This window comes from Myxocyprinus asiaticus, chromosome 30 (assembly GCF_019703515.2).
Source record: "Myxocyprinus asiaticus isolate MX2 ecotype Aquarium Trade chromosome 30, UBuf_Myxa_2, whole genome shotgun sequence".
NCBI classification, from domain to species: Eukaryota; Metazoa; Chordata; class Actinopteri; order Cypriniformes; family Catostomidae; genus Myxocyprinus; species Myxocyprinus asiaticus.
This window is the reverse complement of record NC_059373.1, coordinates 33294266-33307427: the sequence shown is the minus strand read 5'-3', so window position 1 is coordinate 33307427 and position 13162 is coordinate 33294266.

The following is a 13162-nucleotide window of genomic DNA, read 5'->3' as shown; positions in this document are numbered from 1 at the left end:
CTTTATAAGAAATCAGTAGGGCATATTATCTTTTTATGGAAAATAGACAGTCCAATAAAGTCATGTTCATTTGTCATTTGTACAATTACACAGGGTTTACTCATTTGAAACGCTTGTTAGGTTCAGATGACTATACATTAAACTTTCCAATTACGTGCAAACGTCAAAGACACAAAGTATTTAAACATTTATATAAAGTATATGTAGGTATACATAAGGCATGCATGCTTCTGTGATTTCAGACTAACCCAAACTAATCCAAACACAGACACTAAACTTGCCAAATGGGGCAGTGACTGTGCTTTTAGGACCAAAGAAAAACAAGAAAGCTGACTGACCAGTACTTGCAAATAATTAATCAGACATCCAATCTGATAGCCAAATCGGATGAACTGAACTGATCAGACAACTTACTCAGAAAATACTCACCTGTGACCTACTTATTTGTGTCAATAGATGGCAGCAGAGTGTAGTGTGTATTTGACAATGTGGAATTGTTTCAAATTCAGATTATCAGGGCCCTTTCATCTCTGTCAATGGTTTTATCTTCCACACACTTCCTGCAATCCGTTGGATTAAACTGGATTATTTTTGGATATTCATTCAGATAATAATAATGAACACAAAAACTTTCAGAATTTCCCTTAAGGAAATTAAGGGAAATTCTGCTTTTTTTTTCTGGACACAAAATGTATCATGGTAAAAAAAAAAAAAAAAAAAAAAAAAAATTGATAAAGCAACATTATTTGTGTGAAAAGAAATAATAACGGAAGGTAGTCTTGATTAAAATTCAGTAAAAAAAAAAAAAAAAAAAAAAAAAGGGTGGTGATGGAGCCTTTTACCACAAAAAAAGGCTCCCTCACTTGTGGTAAAAGGCCCACAGGGGGGTTTTATTGATATAGTGTAGGTATGGGGCAATAGTTATAGGACACAATTTGTCAACTAATGCAAATCATTTTGAGACAGCAAGATGCTTTATAAGTAACAAATTAAGATGAAGCTTACTCAAAATAATTACTTCAGAAAAAAGTCAACCATTTCCTGTTCATTTCAAACACATTTGGCATTTTATTACATCTCAAGTATTCTATAAACAAACTAATCTCTATTATGATCGGATCAGTCAATGTGAACCCACTTTGAACATTTTTCATAACAAATCTATTCGCCCCACTTAAGAAAACCAATGTGTTTAATAATGTGCCTTTAACCCCTGCAACAGGGGGGCTTTTTACCCCAAATACTATCCTTTCACTTATTGGACAGTTATTGATTTAAAAAAAAAAAAAAAAAAATTTATTTAATGACCTTATACAAATCTGAAAATGATAAATAAGTATTTTGTCTAAAAAAATGTTTTAAATTCATGGATTTTCATTAGCTACATAAATTTGCAACATTTTAAAAATAATAAAAATTTGATCAAATTGTCTGAAAATCAACCTATAGACACCACATGCAAAGATCTCATGGATTAGGAATATTTTGCAGTGTACAGTGACAAACAGGTGTTTAGGAAAGTGCTGTGGTAGTTTTTGTTGCTATTTAGTGTTTTGGGAGAAAATAAAAATCAATGTAGCCTTTAACCCCGATGTACCCTAACACATTTTACTGGGATTTTAAATAATGATTTCATGTGGAAATATTTCTCTGATGCTTATATTGATCTGCCACTTATATCCCAGGAGAACTATGTATGCAGATGGGTTCTGTTCTTAATGCCATAATAATGAGTCATAATCATTTTATAGGACTAAATTCCACACTTTAGAAAAGTAGTGTCAAAGTCATCAAAACGCTGAGATAACACAAATTGAACTATGTGAATTAATACATGACCAAAAATGCTAGACAAATCAAATGCATTCCGCTTGTGGTGTTGGAGCTAAGCAGTGGGCCGTAACAACCAGCTTGCACTATAATTGCAGAAGGACCCGGGGACCCTGATCTGCTTTCTTTTTCTGCATAGCAAAAAAAAAAAAAAAAGAAGAATACATTTCCCGTTGGCTGAATTCAACACAATGGCAGTACACTGAGACTCACTTTAACGCTTAATAAAGCACCATAAGTGTCAAAAAAGAAGGCTATAACATTAAGTGAATCTAGCATTGCCAGGAAGTTGCTAGAAAGAGAGACAGAGGGTGTTCTGTCTGTTGCTAAACTTTATGAAGTGATGTTGTTAGTGCTTATAACATGTACCACACTCTAAAGAGGAAACAGAGGTTTGATGAAATACTAAACAATAGAGAACATCAGGGCTTAAGGCACATCTTAAAGAAAATTCGCTTTTTTTTCTGGTCCCAAAGTGTATCAATTCAAAAAATACATTTATCTGAAGTGAATATTGATGAAGCAACATAATTTGTGTGAAAGAAATAACAAAAGAAGGTTGTTTTGAATAAAATTCATTAAAAAAAAATAAAAAAATAAACAAAATAAATAAATAAATAAATGGTGGTGTGGGGGCCTTTTACCCCACACCTGGTAAAAGGCTCCCTCACGTGGGGTAAAAGGCCCCCAGGGGCTTTTTATTGATATAGTGTAGGTACGGGGCAATAGTTATAGGGCACAATTTGTCAACTAATGCAAACAATTTTGAGACAGCAGTATGCTTTTTGTTTTTTTGAGTAACAAATTAAGATGAAGCTTACTCAAAATAACCACTTCAAAAAGGTTCCATATTTTCTTGTTAATTTAAATCACATTTGACATTTTATTACATCTCAAGTATTCTATAAACAAATTAATCTGTCTCTAAATAAATGTGATTATTCCCAGGATATTCATTAGCTACATACCTTTAGAATATTTATAAAATTATTAAAAATTAGATCAAATTGCCTCAAAATCATCCTTTAGATATTACACGCAATGATCTCATAGAACAGCAACATTTTGCAGTTCATGGTACACTGTAAAAAATTACTGTAAATGTACGGCCAAATTCCTACAGCAATCTACTGTGATTCTTCAATACAGTAGTTTGCTGTTAAAAATGTTGCATACTGGGAGATCAAGAGCAGGCTCACAGTGAAGTGACTAGTTTTACAGTAAATAGCTGTTCTATGCAAGGGATTAGGGGAAAATGAACATTTAAAATCATGATATCATCTTGGTGAAAGCTGTAGTGACATTTTGAAATGTATATTTTAACTCTGACCAACACCTTTGTCTTGTTGATTTGTCACATCAGCCTTCAACTTCTCTGTCTAATGAGAAGTCATATAATCAAATAAAATAAAAAAATCAACCTTTGAAGCAATGTACATATTAAATGTACAATTTTGCCAGGATTGAACAGTGTATTTTTTATGAAAAAACAAAACAAAACAAAACAAAAAAAAAACAACAAAAACCTGCACACAGTAAAATAGCACTGCATATGTGGGTGAGAATCTCCACTTTAACGTTCACATTCAGATGTGAAAGTTAAACTAAACAGGCCCCACATGTGACTTTCAGATGTTAAAGTGAAAGTGGAGATTTAGGTTAAAAAAGGACTTCAGTTTTGATCTGTTTCTCATCCATGTCTATTATATCGCTTCTGAAGATGGATTTAAACCTTGGAGTCATATGGATTACTTTTATGTTTCTTTTATGTGATTTTTGGAGCTACAAAGGTCTGGTCACCATTCACTTGCATTGTATGGACCTACAGAGCTGAGATATTCTTCTAAAAATCTTCATTTGCGTTCTGCAGAAGAAAGAAATTCATACACATCTGGGATGGCATGAGGGTGAGTAAATGATGAGAGAATTTTCATTTTCGGGTGAACAATCTCTTTAAATTTTGGTATCAGATGCCTTCAGGAACTTGAAATATGACGGAAAAAAGTAAGTAATTTGTGTTTGGAATAAAACAAGGGTATGACAGAATTTTCATATTTGGGTGAACTCTTCCTTTAAGGAAATTTAATTTATGCTATAATACCTGAGGCTCTTTTGTTCTTTATCTCAATCTCACACGTTCTGAATCCACAAAGTAGACTCCTGAAGTAAATACAGCTTTTGCTTTGCAGTCTTTTATTAATTTACACTACAGTAGCCAGAGGACCAACGTTTGTCTTGTTTATCTAATTACGACTTGACCCTGTACTGAACAAACTTTCAATAATCCATCTTTAAACATGCTAATAAGTCAAAGTCTAATACTACAGAGTCTGAAGTGGTTGAAAAACAAATCTAATGGTAGAGAATCACTAGCAATGAAAGGTGGTGGGTTGGATTCCCAAGCATACTGATAAAATGTATACTTTGAATGCACTGTAAGTCACTTTTTAAAGTGAAATGAAGAATTTAATTAAAAACTAGAAGGATAGTATGTTGTGAGTTTCATAACACATCTTACATGTTACTGTATCACCACATGAACTATAAAGGCAATTGATTCTACAGATCCTGAAATTAATGCACAATCACTTTTGTACATATAAGACCCCATAGATTCAAAATTGTATGACTGAAAACAGGTTTCAAATTTTAAAACAAAATACCTTTTCATCATCATTTAGCTTTTCCACTTTTTCAAGCTTCTTTGGACTTTCTTCACTGTTCGCTGTACAGGTCAACTTTCACAAAGGAGATGGTCTCAAAGTAGTCTGTATGACCTTTCTCAAAGATGATATAGATGTACTTGTGATCGTCACTTCCATTGCCTTTAAGTGCTGTCAAACAAGAGTATCCACTTGGCCCGGCCCAGATCATTCAATGTATCTTTCACCCATAATTTACCATGATTCAGAGACCAGCGAAGGGTGAGGTTATCTGGGTCAAAATCAAGGTTCATTTTGGGCTGGTTGTATGGGATACACTTTAATTCAGCTCCATATTGCCATGTTTTTCCATGATCATCACTCAGGATACAGAACACTCCATCTCCAGCAAGGGTGCCGTGGCCACACACCACCAAACGCTCAACAGCAGGTGGATGACGCTTCTGTCAGCACCATTAGATCGAAAGAAGAGTCAAAGAGCTTGAAGAATCAGAAGATTAAAAATAAGAACTATCCACAAGCAGAATTGTATATTCTGCTTAGTTTATTAGAGCTGTGAATTCATAAAAAAATTATAATAATTGTTTAGTTTTCAGTGATTAAAGGAATATTCAGGGTTCAATACAAGTTAAGCTCAATCAACAGTATTTGAGGCATAATACTGATTACCACAAAAATGTATTTTGACCAGTGGTGGACAGTAACGAAGTAAATGTAATTCGTTACTGTACTTAAGTAACTTTTTCACGTATCTGTACTTTACTGAAGTATTTCCATTTGGGGAGACGTTTTACTTTAACTTCACTACATTTCAAAGTCAAATATCTTACTTTTACTCAACTACATTTTGCAAAATCAGTCGTTCCTTTTTATTTATTAGTGGATAAAAAAGTTAACTTAACTGGTCGGGCACACGGCAAGCCACCAATCAGGGTACAGCGCGCGCTCTGTTTTGAACTTGTTTTGGTTGCCGCTTGGTGGTATCCACGCACGAATACAGTTCAGCATTAACATTTTGAGACTGAGAGTGCCAGTGCCTTCATAAATGATGGAAGAAACTCCTGACTCTAACTCGCCACAACACCCGTGGCCTTATTTGCGCGATTTTTTTGAAGTTGTTGAAAAGAAGAAAGAGTCCTTCATTTTCAGTTGCCTTCTCTGCCTGCCTCGGCCCTGTAAAATTTCTTCTTACAAGAATTCTCCTTCAAATCTAAGGAAACACGTCGAGGTAAGCCATTTTCATTCTGGTGGTCATTTTTAATTGAGTAATCTAACTGTAGCTTACAGAAAACGGTTTCATTGTGTATGTTAAGTTAGTTGATTTTACCGAAGTTTGTAGTTTTTGAAGCTGAGTGCTCCGGTATTGTGAAATGACAATCAATCGATGTTAATACTTTATGTTGGAATATAAATTCTATTTTGACCTAGTTTTACATGCAGCGTATGATGCTTAAACAGTTGGCAGTCTGAGTGCTCCTTATTAACCGAGATTGTTATTTTTTTTTAAATGTTCAGCTTCCAAAGACTGTGATCTAAGCCTGTGCTGAAAATATTGTACTCTGTTGCTTACATCTATGACATGCTAAAACCACATGAAATATTTATTTTATTTCTCAAAGGGAGGGAGACTGATCTCTGGATATGTAGTTCATTTTTTGAATGTTTCCTTTTTGCAGAGAAAGGATGGTAGCCACTTGCAGAGATATACTGCCCTAACAGCGCCAAGGAAAAGAAAAATGGAGAGCGACGAGGCTCCTTTGACCTCCAGACAGTTGACGTTGGGAGAAACTAAGCTAGTCATACAGAAGAATGTTGATCATGCAGTGTTGAATTTTGTGACCCAGAGTCTCCAACCCTTTAATGTGGTGGAACAACCATCATTTAAAGCTTTCTTGCATGATCTTCAGCCTAACACCTCTCTCATGTCAAGGGCCACTTTGCGACGTAAGATGGATGAGGCAGCACTTAAGATGAAGACTAATATGAAAAAAGCAATGTCAGAAATAGATTCCATAGCAACTACAACAGATTGTTGGAGTTCAAGGAGAAGAGGTTTCATTGGTGTCACTGCCCACTGGGTTGATCCTAAGAGCCTGGAGAGGTGTTCAGTAGCACTAGCATGCAGGCAGCTCAAAGGCCCACACACTTTTGATATTTTGGCTTGCGTTCTAAATGACATACATTCTGAATTTGGAATACAGAACAAGGTTGTTTGAACTACTATGGACAACGGGTCAAATTTTTTAAAGGCATTCCGTATATACAGAGAGCAAGATGAGAACAACAACTCTGCTTCAGATGAGACTGAAGATGAGATAAGTGATGTGATGTGTAATGGAGATGATGAGGATGTGGATGGTGTCGATGATGAGGATGATGGCTTACTATTCCAACTTCCAAAGCATCATCGTTGTGCCTGCCACTTATTAAACTTGGTTTCCACAGTGGATGCAGCCAAAGCCTGTTCAAATGAAGCCTACAAGAAGCTGTCCAGGTCAGCATTTGCAAAGTGCCATGCACTATGGAATAAGTGTGGCAGATCTGCGGCTGCAGCAGAGATTATAGAAGACGTGCAAAATTCAGCTGATCTGCCCCAACACAACAAGGTGGAATTCCTTATTTCTCACCGTTGAGAGAGTGCTTCGAATCATTAAAGATCAGGGAGAGGGGGCTATCAGAACTGTCTGCACTTCACTCAAGTTGCCAATGTAAGTGCTGTTTTTTTTATAATTCCTTTAAATTCATGTTCCAGTAATGTAATGTTAATAGTAAAACTTTTTTTTAAACACATTACTTTGAGTAGTAGCTTAACTACTCAAGGATCTGATAGGAGTAGATACAGGGAAACAGTAAAACAGTAGATACAGTAAAATGACACTTCCCCCTCTCTCTCTCTCTCTCTCTCTCTCTCTCACACACACACACACACACACACTTAAAAGTGTAATGACTTGAAATGATTAATTGTTGTTGTCTGAATGTGTGATAGGTTGAGTCCAGTTGAAATTGCCTTTCTGGAAGAGTATGCCAGAACCATGAGCCCCCTAGCCAAAGCCCTCAACATTCTTCAGGCTGAAATCGATGTTCAGATGGGATGGCCTACTTTGACACTCCTCATCTCGAAACTGGACCGAATTCACATTACCTCCAGGTACTGCAAACCTGTGGTGGATGCCATCCAAGGAGGCCTGCAGCAGCACTTTGGAAACATGCTGGTAGAGCCAGAGTTTATAGCAGCTGCAATCCTTGTCCCGAAATTTAAAACATCCTGGACATTGGATGAACACATTGTCAAACTAGGTAAGATTATTTTAGTTTTTGTTTTTGTCATCAAAGTGTCATCAGTTAAAGATTCAAAGAAACTGAGCCAAATCATTTTTAAAAGATACCAACTCAAATTTTATCTTGACATTCTCAATTTGTTTAGGTTAGTTTTAAATGCACCTTGGAAATACATAGGACAATGCTGTTCTTCTGATATTTTTATCTGGAGAAATGTATATGATTAAAATGAAGTTTTGATTCTTAGCATCTATGTAAATGTCCATTTCAGGCCTGGACTACATCAAGGACCATCTGGAGGAAGACACTTTGAATCAAACACCAGCTGATGGTTCCAGTGCCTCTGAGGAAGAGGACTTCTTTGCAAGCATGAAGCCTACTCATGGCCAGGAAGGTATCAAGCAGTTAGATGGCTACCTTGCCTGCAAAGCTGATGACAAAGAAATTCTCAAGTCCTTCCCAGCAGTCTGTAAGTTGTCTTTGAAGGTCAACACTGCTTTACCCGCTTCTGCAGCTTGTGAACGTCTTTTCAGCACAGCAGGGCTTATTTTCAGTCCCAGGAGGGCAAGAATGGACTCAAAAAACTTTGAGAATCAGCTCCTTCTCAAGCTGAATACAAAATATTGCCACTTTAATTAGATCATCAGTGCCCTCCTCTACTAGCACACTCACCAGAAGCAGAATTAATGGCATGCTGATTAATGATGTTTACTGCCACAAATTGTTCATTGCCATTTGAGGCTTGTTATTTTAGTACATGTCATTTGTGATGACAGTTTATGTAATTTGTTTTGAGATGTCCACACTATGTTGAGGTCACCTTAGTTATATATATATATATATATATTTTATATTTACCAAGTTATTTTATTTACCAGGTATCACCAGGTTTTATGTGAAGCAGTATAGGAATTAATGCACAAACACTGACAATCACACATCCAAGCATTACTAAATTAATATAACATTCTTCCTGACTTTGTGGAGAAATGCATGACTGAGTTTTGTACACACATGCAGTTGTGACTGGCAAGTGTGTTTCTTCTGACACAAAAACTAGTTCCTGTTACAGTAAATTTGATATGGCCAGTTTATATTTATGCACAGAGACATTCAGATACAATATAGTAAAAGAAAACTCATGTGAACCTGTGTATAATACAAGTTATTAAACTTAAACTTGCAACTGTTACAAATAAACCTTAAATTTAAACCTGCTCTGAAATCTTGTTATTTCATTTGATTCTAAAGGAAATTGTTTAGCTTCAAGGTTGAGCTCATGATAATTTTAATAGACATAAGTGTCTGACTAATTAATATCATTCTATTAAGTCTTTTCACATATTATTGATTAAGCATGAGTCTTGTGACAAAAATGATAACAGGATATTATAGCCATAAAAAATCATAGTACTTTGGATACTTAAGTACATTTGAAGGCAAATACTTTTGTACTTTTACTCAAGTGAAAGTGTAAAGGAAGCACTTTTACTTTTACTGGAGTAATATTTTACCTGGTGTATCTCTACTTTAACTCAAGTACTTGGTTTGTGTACTTCGTCCACCACTGACCTGATGTTATCAGAAGAGCTGTGACCCTGAATAAACCCCACCTGATCTATATGTATAAGAGATGTCATAACCTTACTTAATTGGTCAGCCAACATTTTTGACAACATTTTTACATCTAGTTGGATCAGGGAGATTGGACGGTAACTTTTACACTCGCTTGGATCTTTGTCCTTTTTAAGAATCAGACTGATCCGGGCTTGTGTCATGGTTGGCGGAAGTTTTCCGTTCTTTAATGATTCCATATAAACTTCTAGCAAAAGTGGAGCCAGTTCTGTAGCATAGGATCTAAAAAATTCTGCGGAAAAACCATCTGGCCCCAGAGCCTTGCCAGTAGGTAGGGACCTAATTACTTCATCAAGCTCCTCCAAGGTTATCTCAGAATCAAGAGCATTTTTTTGCTCAGTCTTCAGTTTAGGAAGATCTAATGGTTCAACAAAGTTTCTAATATCTTCATCAGTAGATGAAGACGTGGAACTATAGAGATCAAGATAGAATTCTTTAAAAGCATTATTAATATCTATGGCTGAGGTAAACATTTCTCCACCAGCAGATTTCACTGAGGTAGAAAAAGACTCTCTCTGCTTTATATATCTAGCCAAAAGCTTCCCTGCTTTGTCCCCCGACTCAAAGTATGACTGTCTTGCCCTGAATAACCAAAACTCCACTAAACAGTATTATATCTGTATTTCAGTCGGGTCAATTCTCTGAACTAGGGGGCTTACACACTTTTTCTTCACTATGATCAAGGACTGAGTCCATCAAAAGATTAAAGTCTCCACCCAAAATTATATCATGAGGGGTGCCAGCAGCTTGCAACATCCCTTCAAGATCTATAAAAAAGCCTGCATAAATATTAGCCAAAATCATACTTTGCCCCTGAATTTCTGCTAAAACAATAATGACTCTTCCTAATTTATCATTAAACTGTTTGAGAAATTTTAATTGTAAATGTTTATTTGCCAATATAATGACTCCCTTGCTCTTACTTAAGCCAACACTAAAGAAAACATGTCCACCCCAAATCTTCCCAAATTTTTCAGCTTCCTTCAGGGAAAGATGTGTTTCTTGAAGAAACACTATATCATATTTCTTACGTTTAAGAAAAGAAATAACATTCCTTCATTTTATGGGGTGCCCCAACCCACTCACATTCCACGTGGAGAGAGATAGTACACTCATTTGACATTTTGATATAACAGAAAAAATAAATTGTGTGCCAAAAACAAAATTATGAAGACCACATTTCAACATCAATGCAACAGTAAAACCCCGAACTTCCCCCCAAACAAAACAAACAGAAAAAAGAAAAACTTGCGCATTAACCCCACGCACCAAAGCGCCAACCGGCGTCAATCCCTTTAAACTCAAAGAGTCCATGTACGCCTACGAGAGCCCCGTGACAACTTTGCCATCAGATTGCTCAATTTTGCCTCACAGATTTGTAAGGCAAAATGACATAACATCAAATATTTTGTAAAACAAACCCCAGCCAATAGGCAGAATAAACACAAAGAACGTGTAGACTCATTCACAGAACTGTCTCGAAGGTGTGTTCCTTCATAAAACAAATTCCAGCCGATGTTCAGTTTCCTTGGTCAGATAAACGAATCTTCAGTGTGCCAGCTGATGAGTGCAGCAGATGACATAATCATTCCGATGTCCCACGAAAATACTCCACAAATCATACTCCAGCCAACAGGAGGCATAAGCACAAGGAACTGACAGATTCATCCATAACTGTCCTGAAGTAATGTTATTTAACAAAACAAGCTCCAACCGCTAGGCAGAACCAGCACAAAAAGAAACAAAACACACATCCCGCTTCCTCGGATGGTCAAGAGTCAATTCACTCGGAGGCCTCATAAAAGTATATCCCATGATTTACACAGTCCTCCAACTTTATAAAAGACATCCTTTGTGTGGGCATGTAGATATTTTTCGGTCATCCATTCATTGTAATAGTGATCTTCCGTCAATGCAAAAGTTTCTTTAAGGAAAAGTGTTAATCCACAAAACAAAACAAACTCCAGCCACTTGGCGGAGCCAACGCAAAAGGGAACAAAAATGGCACCCAGCTTCGACCGAAAGCCAGAGTATGTATAGTGAGTCAATCCGCTCACAAGAAAAACACCCAATGGTTACTCACCCATTTTTTCAATAAAAGACATTGCCTGATTGGGACATGTAAATACTTTGCTGCCATCCTTGGTGTTTATTCTCAGTCTGGCTGGAAACATCAGAGCAAAAGTGATCTTCCGCTGATGTAAGAGTTTCTAGCATTCCTTAAACCGATCGCGTTTCTCTCTTGTCAAGTTCGCAAAGTCCGGGAACAAGAAAATATTGTAATTCTTCCAAGAAAGCTTTCCTTTGCTCCTCGCCTGGCGCAACACGAGATCTTTATCGGATGATCTCAAAAATTTGGCCAGAATTGATCAGGGCCTTCCTCCCTCAGCAGATCTGTGAGCTGGGACGCTGTGAGCTTGCTCAATTTCCAGCTTGTGGCCTGTTATGTCGAGCAGACTCGGGAAAAGCTTGTATAGGAATTTCACCATATCTCTGCCCTGCTCATGCTCAGGAATTCCAACAATTCGAATGTTATTCCTGCGGCTTCTATTCTCAAGATCTTCAAGCTTTTCAAGAACACATTCCAAATCAACTTTGGTCATGGGCGGATTAGCGGCTAATTCCCTCACTGATGACTCCAAATAATCGATTCGTTTTTCAACATCTGTCACTCTTGTGACTAGCTCAGAGAATTTGTTTGCCATCGCCATAATCGATCGACGTATTACAGCGAGATCCTCCAAGTCCGCAAGTAACTTCGTCAACATTACCAACATGTTGGACTGGATTCCTTCTCCCACTGCGCCATCCAAATCGAGTCCCCGGTCCACAGGCCTGTCCTCATGCTCAGGAATTCCAACAATTCGAATGTTATTCCTGCGGCTTCTATTCTCAAGATCTTCAAGCTTTTCAAGAACACGTTCCAAATCAACTTTGGTCGTGGGTGGATTAGCGGCTAATTCCCTCTCTGATGACTCCAAATAATCGATTCGTTTTTCAACATCTGTCACTCTTGTGACTAGCTCAGAGAATTTTTTTTCCAACGCCATAATCAATCGACGTATTACAGTGAGATCCTCCAAGTCCGCAAGTACCTTCGTCAACATTACCAACATGTTGGACTGGATTCCTTCTCCCACCGCGCCATCCAAATCGAGTCCCCGGTCCACAGGCCTGTCCTCATGCTCAGGAATTCCAACAATTCGAATGTTATTCCTGCGGCTTCTATTCTCAAGATCTTCAAGCTTTTCAAGAACATGTTCCAAATCAACTTTGGTTGTGGGTGGATTAGCGGCTAATTCCCTCTCTGATGACTCCAAATAATCGATTCGTTTTTCAACATCTGTCACTCTTGTGACTAGCTCAGAGAATTTTTTTTCCAACGCCATAATCAATCGACGTATTACAGCGAGATCCTCCAAGTCCGCAAGAACCTTCGTCAACATTACCAACATGTTGGACAGTTGACACTGGATTCCTTCTCCCGCCGCGCCATCCAAATCGAGTCCCCGGTCCACAGGCCTGTCTGGGCTTTCATCTTGAAACCGTAAGTGTCTTTTAATGTCTCCAGAGCCTGAGGATTTTGACTTCTTTGCCATGGTTACCTCAAACAGTAAATGTGTAACAGGGTGTATCGAATTACACCAGATTATATCATGAAAATAATTAACAAAATTAGCAAAGTGCGCAGAGTTGTCTTTCACACATCTGCCCTTCGCATGGCGTCACCGTACTCCTGTTTTGTGGATTTT